The 12,642-nt window shown below is 37.6% G+C and overlaps 1 protein-coding gene across 1 annotated transcript in view; it reads right to left on the bottom strand.

Annotated features, from left to right (window-relative positions):
• LOC133802481 (protein NRT1/ PTR FAMILY 5.5-like) overlaps positions 1-12,642 on the bottom strand; it is a 36,047-nt gene that overhangs the window by 2,759 nt on the left and 20,646 nt on the right. The window lies entirely within an intron of this gene.

Below are 12,642 nucleotides of genomic sequence, written 5' to 3'. Positions count from 1 at the left end.
TTCTTACAAACGAATCGACGAACACTCAGGACATAAGCCCAGGCGATATATCGCCTATGATGGACGATATATCGGCCCTAGGGCCATAGTTTCAAATGTTTTTGAAACCGAGCTTAATTCATTTCTTAACCTCTTGACAAGCCTCTGAACGTTTTTGACCGAGTCTTAAGCCTCTGTTGAACAAATATTCAAGTATTTTTCAATTAATACTCTTTATTTTTATTCAACCTAAAAGGAGGTAGTTTCACTCCTTGAACTCTATAAATAGGACCTAGTACCCAGCCATTTTTCTCATTCTTTAAGCTGAGTTCAGAGCCTTCAAGCTGCTAGGTTTACTATAGAGTGATAAACACTTGGGTTGGGATATAAGCTTTATAAACACTTGGGAAGTAAGATAAATAGTTTATTTTTCAATATTGAGGTGTAGGTCGGTTCTAGTACATCCAAAGGTATTCCTAATCTTAAGTTCATTTCTGTATGTTTCTTTAGTTTCCTTTAGTTTTCTTTACTCAAATCCTAACTCGTAATTTCCATTCTTGGTTAGGTATTTAAGTTCTTTGAACTTAAGATTTATTTTCGGTAAGCTACATCTTGGTGGTTTAGTTCTCTTCTTTATCATCTATTTTCTATAAAAAAAAAATACTCACATTTGTATTGTTGGTTTTAGGAGTGTTCCAAATCCCATCCTTGTTCTCATATCCCAGTTTTGACAAGGAAAATAGGATAGTTTCTATATGCTTATATGTTATTGTATGATTATGTTATAAAATGTTATGATATGTTATGATATATATATATATATGAATATGTTTTTGGGGCTTATAGTTGCTTAAATAGCAAACCCCAATGTTTTATGTTTCCTCGGGCTTATAGTTGCTTAGCTAGCAAACCTCAATATATTTTGAGGCTTATAGTTGCTTAGCTAGTAAACCCCAATGTTACCATGTACATGGGTTAGAATAGTGATATATGTTTTATAGTATATGTTTTGATATAGTTTTATGTTTGTGTTTATGTTTTACGTGCTAGTAGATTTTTCTTGCTAGGCACTATGCTCATTCCTTTATTTTTATGTATGCAGGAAAATAGATATGGGCAGAAAGATTTGTAGTAGCTTGGTTTGTGTATTGAGGAAGAACAGATTCGATGGACTGCGTGAACGATTCGAGGATGACATTATTTTTAGTCTTTTTATCACATTTTTATGTATTTTTCCGCGCCTAACTTTGTAAACAATTTCCTTTAGTTTAAAATGATGTTTTATTTTAAAACAATGGGATCCCATTCCCTGCATTTATGTATTTCAATATTTACTTTGGATTTTTTAATAAAGTAGTGAATATTTCTTATGCATGTTTTCTCGAAATTAGTGTCTATGTATAGTAGTTTTAATGGTCCAAGGTCTTAGAACTAGTTGGGTCATTACAGTTGGTATCAAAGAAATGGTTCTTTCGCATGAAGTTCTCCTTGATACACACGCTCAAGCTCTGAATCTAACCGCCAATGTAAGTATTTGAGCTATAGTTATTTTGTTTATATGTATAGCTAACATTTAAGCCTTTATGTTTTCAGTTAAGAATGAATGGAGCATTAACTTATGAGGATATCCAAGCCATTAAGGCCTTGAAAAGAATTAGAGAGCCAAGAAACACTGTAGGAGTGCTAGAAAGAATAACTCGAAGACTACTCTTATTCCACAGGGAGATAGGTCACCTCCAAGAAACTAAGCAAATCATGATGAGAGCTACGGAGCAATATGTTTTAGTAATTAGACTTTTTAGAGATTATCCTACTGTAATTGCAGCCTTAGAAGATATATGGGAGACTATAGATGACGAAGATGAATTACCGATAGCTATGAGATATTATTTCCTCATACTTAGGTTCACATCTAAAATGGAATTCCAATTTACAAATGAGCAAAAACATAGAATATTTACGAATCTTCCTCAAGGGCATTTTGAGGCTCAAGATAATGATGAATATGAGGAGATAGATGATGACATGTTAGATGAAGGATCAGATGTAGAAGATCTCAATTTTTAGAATAGATTAGTTTCTTATTTATTTTATTTATTTGCATTTATGATTGTAAATAGTGAAAACATTTTTTTCCAAATAAATATCATTGTTATTTTGTTGACATGTATAAGTTTGATTTTCTTTTGCAATCATAATAAATAATAAATTTAATAAATAATGACCAAGTTCGGTGAGGGTGGATACAAATCAATGAATCGGGTTCTCTATATTGAGAGTTAGGGGGGCATAGTAATGGGAACGATTTTAGTGATCCCAGCCCTCCCTCAATATGGTTAACTTTGGAACAACGACGAGTTTTGAACCTGAGAATTTAGTCATATAGGATTATTAGAAACACAGTTAGAAAATAATAAAGATGGACTATTTTTCTAAGTATAGAAACCCACTCTAATAATAAAGAAGGCTTATATAATGCTCATAAAAAGTCATAATTAATTAATAGGTCCGAGTTATGTTTGTTTAGATTAAGTTTTGCCTTAGAGCCTATTAGGGTAAGTTCTAACATGTTTTTCTCAACTGTTAGAACATGTTAGAACTCCGCTAAAGATATCGCTCAGAAGGTCTGCTCGCACCAATGCCAATGCCTCCAACGCTGCTCTTCAGATCAATGAAGCCCCTCCGGTTCGCAGAAGAAGAGTGTGTTCTACTGCCAACCGAAATGAGCCGCCACCGCCGCCGGTTGACAACACTGCAGAAATTGTTAGACTACGACAAGAAGTTGAGGAATTACTACAGCAATAGCGACAACAGGCTGAGCCTCAGACTCAGCCTCCACCTCCGCCCAACCACAACATCAGCAAGTGGCTCCAGCACCCCATCAAGTACGTCCTTATGGGGGATACCCAACTCAGCACATGGAGCCAATTTACGAGCGGTTTCATAAGCAACACGCTCCAAACTTTGAAGGGACAACAGACCCCTTCGAGGCGAAAGAATGACTCAGAAATGTGGAGCTGATCCTATGACACACGAATCTCAGCAACGCGGACCGCATATCCTGTGTTTCGTCTCTGCCCAAGAAAGATGCTAGAATATGGTGGGACTTAGTTCATTAGACTCATGGTGTCACCACCATGACTTAGACCAGATTTGTGGAGCTGTTCCACAAAAAGTACTGCAATTTGGCAGTCATTTCTTCAAGGGTTGAGGAGCTCGCTGGTCTGAAGCAAGGGAACTTATCAGTAGCAGAATATGCTTGACAATTCGACCGATTAACCAAGTTTTCACTAGAAATGGTTCCAACTGACTTTTTAAGGGTGACCAAAGATTGAGCTAGGGGTTAAGTTAGCCAACCCAGGAAATGCTACTTATGCTGATGTTCTAGAAATGGCAATAGAAGTAAAAAGGCTTCAGGTGAATTTTAGTAAAGAGGAGGCCAGTAAGCCTAAGCCTAAGCAGCAGAGTCAACCTCAAAATGGTCAAAACAACCACAACAACAACAACAATCATCCTAACAACAATAATGGTCAGAAGAGAAGGCATCCTGAAAACAAGCAGTCCGACAACGATAAAAGGGCACGGATGAATAATGGAGGTAATAGGCCGGGTTATGTAGAATACCGGCAATGTGCTAAGTGCCAAAAGAAAAATCCTGGTGAGTGTCATGCGAACACCAAGGGATGCTACAATTGTGGTCAGGAAGGTCACTGAAAGAAATAGTGTCCCCAGCTCAAGCTAGAGGGAAAAAGGGATGACAAGATGGTTCCTGCCAGGGTATTTGCCTTAACCCAAGGAGAAGCTGATGATAGCAATAAAGAGGTTACAGGTCAGGTTTCTATCCTCAACAATGTATGCTCTGTATTATTTGATTCAGGGGCTACTCATTCATATATCTCGTTAGGAATGATAGAGAAACTAGACAAACCTTGTGAAAGATTTAGAACTAGGTTTGTAACAGAGTTCCCTTCTGGCGAAGTAGTTCTATCATCACGGATAGTACGAGGCGTACCGATCAAGATTGAGGATGTAGAACTAGAAGGAGACCTGATAGAATTGGAGATCAAAGACTTCAACGTAATATTTGGAATGGACTGGCTAGCAAGGCATGGTGCAACCATCGACTGTAAACGCAAAAATGTAACGTTCGAGACTCCTGACGGCCAGAGACTGTGCTTTATGAGATAAGTTTCAGGACTACGCACACCGTTAATATCATCTCACAAAGCTCAGAGGATGATAGAAAAAGGATGTTAAGCATACTTAGCCAGCTTCACGAATGTGGTAAAGGAAACACCACTTAAAGGTTGAGATGTCCGCATTGTAAAAGAAATTCCATAAGTATTTCCCAACGACTTACTAGGGTTGCCGCTGACTCGGGAAATTGACTTCACAATTGAATTAGTACCAGGCACCGAGCCTATCTCCAAGGCACCATACCGGATGGCACCTACAGAACTCAAGGAGTTAAAGACGCAGCTGCAAGAACTCCTAGACTTGGGTTTCATTACACCAAGCCATTTTCCATGGGGGGCACCAATTCTATTTGTGAAGAAAAAGGATGGAAGCATGAGGATGTGCATAGATTACCGTGAATTGAATAAGGTGACAATTAAGAATAAGTACCTACTACCCTAGATTGACGACTTGTTTGATCAATTCTGAGGTGTGACTGTGTTTTCAAAGATTGATCTACGGTCCAGGTATCACCAGCTCAAGTTACGGGAAGAGGACATCCCTAAGACAACTTCTAGAACTCGTTATGGGCATTACGAGTTTTTAGTTATGTCTTTCAGTCTTACCAATGCTCCAGCTGCGTTTAAGGATTTAATGAATAGGTCTTTGAAGACTACTTGGATAAATTCGGCGTAGTATTCATCGAAGATATCTTGGTGTACTCAAAGGACGAAGTCGAGCACGAGAAACATTTAAGGTTGATCTTGTTGCAACTGAAGGAGCATCAACTCTACGCCAAGTTAAAAAAGTGCAAATTTTGGCTTTCGCAAGTAGCATTTCTCGGCCACATAGTATCCAAGGATGAAATTGCAGTAGATTCATCCAAGGTAAAGGCTGTGAAGGATTGGCCAAGACCGAAGAACGCATCAGAGGTAAGAAGCTTTCTGGGATTAGTAGGTTATTATCGAAGGTTTGTAGAAGGCTTTTCTGAGATAGCCACTCCGCTCGCCAACCTGACCTAGAAACAGCAAAGGTTCAACTGGACTGATAAGTGTGAAGAGAGCTTCCAGTTGCTTAAGGATAAGCTATGCTCAGCACCAATACGTTGTGTACCGACATCCAACGACAAGTTTTTAGTCTACTGTGATGCGTCGAAGCAAGGGTTGGGTTGTGTGCTTGTAGAGTCCAAGAACTTTACTTAGCAAGTTAGATAGTAGTAGTAGTAGTAATAGCTAGTATTAGTTATAGTATGTTTATTACTGTGGATTTTGGTTCAAGCTGGGACTTAGTTGGACACTCGTAGTAACACTTGTATATTTTATAAGTTTAACCTATAGTTTAAGAATATTAATTATAACATAAGGTTTGATTAATATAGTTGATTATGAAGATGATATTTATTATACAATAAGGTTTAGATAAAACCAATAAGATCATGACACTTGTCATGTGCATGTTTATTGAGAAATTAAGTATTTTTGAGGAATAGTTTATTAAGAGTAATATTTGAAAATCTCACAGTCTACTAGCAGCTTTGAAATCGTTATGGGACTCAGTCAAAGCTGTTTACTTAATTCAAATTAGGCTGAAAAAGTGCAATTACGTGTATAATATTTCAGCGTATGCCGATATATCGCAGCTCTAGGGGGCGATATATCGCCACTCGGGGAATACGAAAAACACGTAACTTCGCACGAACACTTCAACGAGCCTCGGGAACATAAGCCCAGGAGATATATCGACTGGCAAGGTTTTTGAATAATTTTGAAACCGAGCTCATTTTACTCCATAACCTCTTGATAAGCCTCAGAATCTTTTGACCGAGTCTCAAGCCTCTGCTGAATGATTATTCAAATGTTTTTCAATTAAATAGTCATTATTTTATTCAAGCTAAAAGAAAGATCTTTTCATTCTTGAAATCTATAAATAGGACCTATTACCCAGCCATTTCTTTCATTCTTCAAGCTGAGTTTAGAGCCTTCAAGCAGCTAGGTTTACTTTAGAGTGTTAAAACACTTGGGTTGGGGTTATAAGCTTTATCATCTTAAGCTTATTAAACATTCGGGAAGTAAGGTTAATAGTATGTTTTTCGATATCGAGGTATAGTTTGGTTATAGTGCATTCAAGGTATTCCTATTCCTAGTTCATTTTTGTATGTACCGTTCTTGTTCTCACATCCCAGTATTGGTAAGGAAAATAGGATAGTTTCTATATGCTTATGTGTATGTTTATGTATAATATGTTTATGATATAGTACGTTATGTTATGTTTTATCTAGGGCTCATAGTTGCTTAGTGCCCTAGTGTTTATAATCTTTATGTTTATAGTTATGATTTACCCTACCTCAGATATTAGACAGGGGACCTAGATGGGTTATCATATACTATCATGTGATCTAACCTACCTCAGATATTAGACAGGGGATGTAGATGGTTTATCACATGTCTTAATGGCCATTAATAGTGTAGTCCTATATGGTATACGTCTTTATAGTCATATGTTATATGCTATATGTTTATGTTTATGTTTTATGCTTTTAGTAGATTTTCCTTGCTGGGCATTAGGCTTATTCCTTTATTTTATATGTGCAGGAAAATAGTATGGCGGCGGAAAGATTCTTGGGGGTTTGAGATTGTGTATTGAGAAAGAATGGATTCGGTGGACTGCATGAACGATTCAAGGACGAAGTTTTTTCAGTCTTTTTATTATGTTTCTATGTATTTTTCCGCACTTTTTTTTAACAAATTCATTTAAGATTTAATTTATGTTTTATTTTTAAAACAATGGGATCCCATATCCTACCCTGAATTTTATGTATTTCGACATTTCCTTTATAGTTTTTAATGAAGTTATGAATGTTTCATATGTATGTTTTCTTAAGAATAGTGTCTATGTATAAGCAGTTTTAATGGTCCAAAGTCTAGAATTAGTTGGGTCATTACAGTGCTGATGCAGAATGACAAGGTGATAGCCTACGCCTCAAGGTAGTTGAAGGAGTATGAGCAATGCTATCGAACACACAATATGGAGTTGGCAGCAGTGGTCTTTGCATTGAAAATCTGGCGCCATTACCTTTATGGAGAATGGTGTGAGATTTATACGGACCACAAAAGCTTAAAGTATTTCTTCACTCAGAAGGAGCTCAACATGAGACAGCGTAGGTGGTTAGAACTAGTGAAGGATTATGACTGCAAAATCATATAACACCCGGGAAAGGAAAACGCAGTTGCTGATGTGCTAAGTAGGAAGAATTATGGAAGTCTAGCAGCATTAGATGGAATAGAAAAGCCGCTACAGAAGGAGCTGATCTATGCCGGAATAGAAGTAGTCATTGGTAAGCTGGCTAACTTGTCCATCCAGTCCAGTCTGTTAGAAGAAATACGGATTGGGCAATGGCATGATGACACATTAGTAGTACATACGGATGCAGTTAAAGAAGGCAAGGCCACAGATTTCTCAATATCAAGATCGGGGTTATTAAGATATAATGATCGGGTATGTGTGCCAAATGATCAAGGGATTAAGATGAAGATCTTAGAAGAAGCGCACAACACCCCATACTCAGTTTACCCAGGATCGACCAAGATGACTCACAACATGAAGGCAATATATTGGTGGCTAGGAATGAAGAAAGATATAGCAGAATTTGTGTCTAAATGTTTAGTATGCTAGCAAGTGAAAGCATAACATCAGCGGCCTGCAGGCTTATTGCAACCACTTAGCATTCCAGAATGGAAATGGGATGATGTAGCCATGGATTTCATGACGGGTTTGCCACGAACAAGTAAGCAGCATGATTCGGCTTGGGTAGTAATAGATAGACTAACCAAGTCAGCTCATTTCCTGCATGTTAAGACTTCGTACACACTAGATCAATATGCAGACATTTATGTCCAAGAAATAGTAAGGCTGCATTGAATCCCTAAGACAATAGTATCTGATAGAGGATCAGTGTTAACATCGATATTTTGGGGAAGCTTACAGCAAGCCATGGGTACCAAGTTAAGTCTTAGTACGACATTTCATCCTCAGACAGACGGTCAGTCCGAGCGTACCATACAGATTTTAGAAGATATGTTGCGCGCTTGTGTACTTGATTTCGGAGGATCATGGAGTAAGTACTTGCCGTTGATAGAATTGTCCTACAATAATAGCTACCAGTCAACGATCGGAATGGTGCCTTACGAGCTACTTCATGGAAGAAGGTGTCGATCGCCGTTACACTAGGACGAGGTAGGAGAAAGGCAGCTTCTTGGTCTCGAAGCTGTTAGAAAAGCTCAGGAAGTAGTATCGCTGATTAGAAAGTGTATGCTCGCTACTCAAAGTCATCAGAAAAGTTATGCGGATGCCAAGCGGCATGATGTGGAATTCAAAGTCAGAGATCAAGCCTTCCTAAAGATATCTCCTATGAAAGGTGTAAAGAGGTTTAGGAAGAAAGGCAAGCTTAGTCCCCTGTTTATAGGTCCTTTTGAGATATTGGACAAAGTGGGAGTAGTTGCATATAGATTAGCCCTACCACCAGCTCTAGCAGATAGCCACAATGTGTTCCACATCTCGATGTTGCGTAGATATATGTCAAACCCATCTCACGTCCTTAAGTACGATATGACAGCACTCTAGAAAGACTTGAGTTACGAGGAACTACCGCTTAGCATCCTAGATAGAGGGATGAAGGATTTACGGTCCAAGAGTATTCCGATAGTCAAGGCCCTATGGAGTAATAGTTCTGAACGGGAGGCAACGTGGGAGTTGGAGGAAGACATGTTAGCCCGGTATCTGAAATTGTTTGGTAAGTAAATTTCGAGGACGAAATTCTTTTTAGTAGGGGAGAATTATAGAGTCCCAAAATTGTAGTAGTAGTAGTAGTAGCTAGTAGTAGTTATAGTATGTTAGTTACTGTGGATTTTGGTTCAAGCCGGGACTTAGTTGAACACGCGTAGCAACACTTATAGATTTTATAAGTTTAACCTATAGTTTAAGAATATTAATTATAACATAAGGTTTGATTAATATAGCTCATTATAAAGATGTCATTTATTATATTATAAGGTTTAGATAGAACTAATACGATCATGACACTTGTCATGTTCATGTTTATTAAGGAATTAAATATTTTTTATGAATAGTTATATAAGAGAAATATTTTAAAAACTCTAGGACCTGTCAGTAGCTTTAAAACTCAAAGTTGTTTATCCAATTCAAATTAATCTGAAAAATGCAATTACATGTCTAATATTTCAGCGTATGCCGATATATCGCAGCTATAGGGGCGATATATCGCGACACGGGGAATACGAAAAATACGTCAACTTCGCACAAACGAATCGACGAACACTCGGGACATAAGCCTAGGTGATATATCTCCTATGATGGGAGATATATCAGCCCTAGGGCCATAGTTTCAAATGTTTTTGAAACCAAGCTTAATTCATTCCTTAACCTCTTGACAAGCCTCTGAACATTTTTGACCGAGTCTTAAGCCTTTATTGAACGAATATTCATGTATTTTCAATTAATAGTCATTATTTTTATTCAAGCTAAAAGGAGGTAGTTTCACTCCTTGAACTCTATATATAGGACCTAGTACCCAGCCATTTTTCTCATTCTTCAAGCTGAGTTCAGAGCCTTCAAGCTGCTAGGTTTACTATAGAGTGATAAACACTTGGGTTGGAGTATAAGATTTATCATCATAAGCTTTATAAACACTTGAGAAGTAAGATAAATAGTGTGTTTTGCAATATTGAGGTGTAGTTTGGTTCTAGTACATCCAAAGGTATTCCTAATCTTAAGTTCATTACTGTATGTTTCTTTAGTTTTCTTGACTCAGATCCTAACTCGTTGTTTTCCATTCTTGGTTAGGTATTTAAGTTCTTTGAACTTAAGGTTTCTTTTCAGTAAGCTACATCTTGGTGGTTTAGTTCTCTTCTTTATCATCTATTTTCTATAAAAATACTCACATTTGTATTGTTGGTTTTAGGAGTGTTCCAAATCCCATCCTTGTTCTCATCTCCCGGTTTTGGTAAGGAAAATATGATAGTTTCTATATGCTTGTATGTTATTATATGATTATGTTATAAAATGTTTTGATATGTTATGATATATATATATATATATGAATATGTTTTTGGGGCTTATAGTGCTTAAATAGCAAACCTCGATGTTTTATGTTTCTTGGGGCTTATAGTTGCTTAGCTAGCAAACCTCAATATATTTTGAGGCTTATAGTTGCTTAGCTAGTAAACCCCAATGTTACCAATGACATTAGTTAGAATAGTGATATATGTTTTATAGTATATGTTTTGATATAGTTTTATGTTTGTGTTTATGTTTTACGTGCTAGTAGATTTTTCTTGCTGGGCACTAGGCTCGTTCCTTTATTTTTATGTATGCAAGAAAATAGATATGGGCGAAAGGATTCGTAGTAGCTTGGTTTATGTATTGAGGAAGAAGGGATTCGATAAACTGCTTGAACGATTCGAGGACCACGTTATTTTTAGTCTTTTTATTACGTTTTTATGTGTTTTTCTGCACCTAACTTTGTAAATAATTTCCTTTAGTTTAAAGTGATGTTTTATTTTAAAACAATAGGATCGCATACCTTGCATTTATGTATTTCAATATTTACTTTGGATTTTTTAATAAAGTAGTGAATATTTCTTATGTATGTTTTCTAGAAATTAGTGTCTATGTATAGTAGTTTTAATGGTCCAATGTCTTAGAACTAGTTGGGTCATTACAAAAGGACCCAAGGTCCTATATATAGATGGTGAAAGTCCATTTGGTGACCGACTATAATTTTGCTAGAATTTTCTAGCATTGTTTTTATTGGTGTTTACATAGTTTTTCGGAAACTAGAAATATCTTAAGACGTGAGGGCTGAAAAGAAAGAATTAGAGATGAACAATCAAATTTTTTATGTGGTTAGGGTGTTATTGACCTTAGTCCACAAGTCTGTTGTATTAAGCCTTAGAGAGCTTTTGAAAATGGAATTTTCTACAAGTTTTTGCAGAGTAATTGCTTACAAGAGAAATTCTGGGATCCTTGCTATGGTGTACATCTTACCCTATTTATAGGAAGTCAAGTGTAGTGGGTTTGGGTCGGGCTAATCCGGACCCAATAGGGATGTAATCATGATTTGCTCGCTAATAGAGCCATAATACAAAGAATCATGCATAATAAAATGTAGTTAATCTGGGCCCATTGGGCCGACTCAGGCATGGCCAAGCCTTATAGCTGCCCATTATACGTTAGCTCAGAATGGTCCACGTGGACTTCTAAGGAGATATTGGGTATAGCATCTTCCAGAGTAGTGGCAGTACTGTTTCCTAGGAACAGTGTATGTTTCGTGCATACCCTCTTCTATAGGTTAGTTGAGGTGATCAATTTTCAGATTTCTCGGGGACATGTCAGCATCAAGGAAGATCAAGTTTTCCTTATCCGAACGTGTGGTCCATGTTTGTTTAATAATGTCCCAGTTTACTTACCAAGGTCTTGGTTCGTTCACCAGGACTCGGATATTGTGACACTAAATATCTCCCCTGGACTCTTGATAAGGTCTTTCTCCATCGACTAGTTAGTTTTCCACCTCATTGGCATCCCAGAGGATACAGGTAGGTCAGGACCAGGAAGATGAGTCAGACATGCATCTTATTCTTGGTTCCTTCGTCATGCTCGTGCCCATCAAACGTTGTTGGGCTCGATGATGATTGGGCTATTAGGATTTCTTCCTTCCTTGTTCATTGGGCTCAGGGTGGGCTTGGACCTCTTTAAGAGGGACCACAGACCCATTAGGTCATGCCACGTGTTACGGGTGGAAAACAGGGATAACATTTACCCCCAAAGTTTTCATTCATGTTTTCATTGTGGAGACTTGCCTTACACTCCCAAATTAATCTCAAATATCCCAGTTCATTTACTAGAATTCAGGTTCATTTACTTGGGGGCCATTTGGGCAATCCCCATCCTTTCAAATTTTCAATGTCTCAAACATGTGTCTCCAGGTTGATTGGTGCATCTGTGCCACTCACGCCCTAAAGATATGGAAATAATCTTTTGATTGTCCAAGTGACCGATGGGTGTCAACGCAATTCTCAAGACGTCTCGTCCGTACAAAAATAAGTTTATTAGGTACTCTAGTAGGATGTTTAATGCTTCTGCACCATTTGGAATTGTTGGATAAGGATAGCTTTGAGATTCTCAACATGGACCGTTGGATAAGGCAAGTGCGGATCTTGGATTGACGAATCCACGATTTAGTGTTCGACTAGTCCAATTAAAGCCTCTGCATCATCCGGGACCGTCAGATGGGGATAATCTCGTAATGCCCACTATGGATTGTTGGATCAAATAGTGGATTTCAGCCCTATAAATACCTCGACAGACTCATTTTTAAACTCTGCACATTTCATCTATTCGGAGCAAAAAGGAAAGTTTTTTATGTCTCATTTTTCTGACGAGATTCTCCAATGATTAATTCACCTTCGTCTT

The sequence above is a fragment of the Humulus lupulus genome, chromosome 9, assembly GCF_963169125.1.
Source record: "Humulus lupulus chromosome 9, drHumLupu1.1, whole genome shotgun sequence".
Classification (NCBI taxonomy): Eukaryota; Viridiplantae; Streptophyta; class Magnoliopsida; order Rosales; family Cannabaceae; genus Humulus; species Humulus lupulus.
Note: the sequence above shows the minus strand (reverse complement) of the source record. Positions and strands in the feature narration are given on the sequence as shown.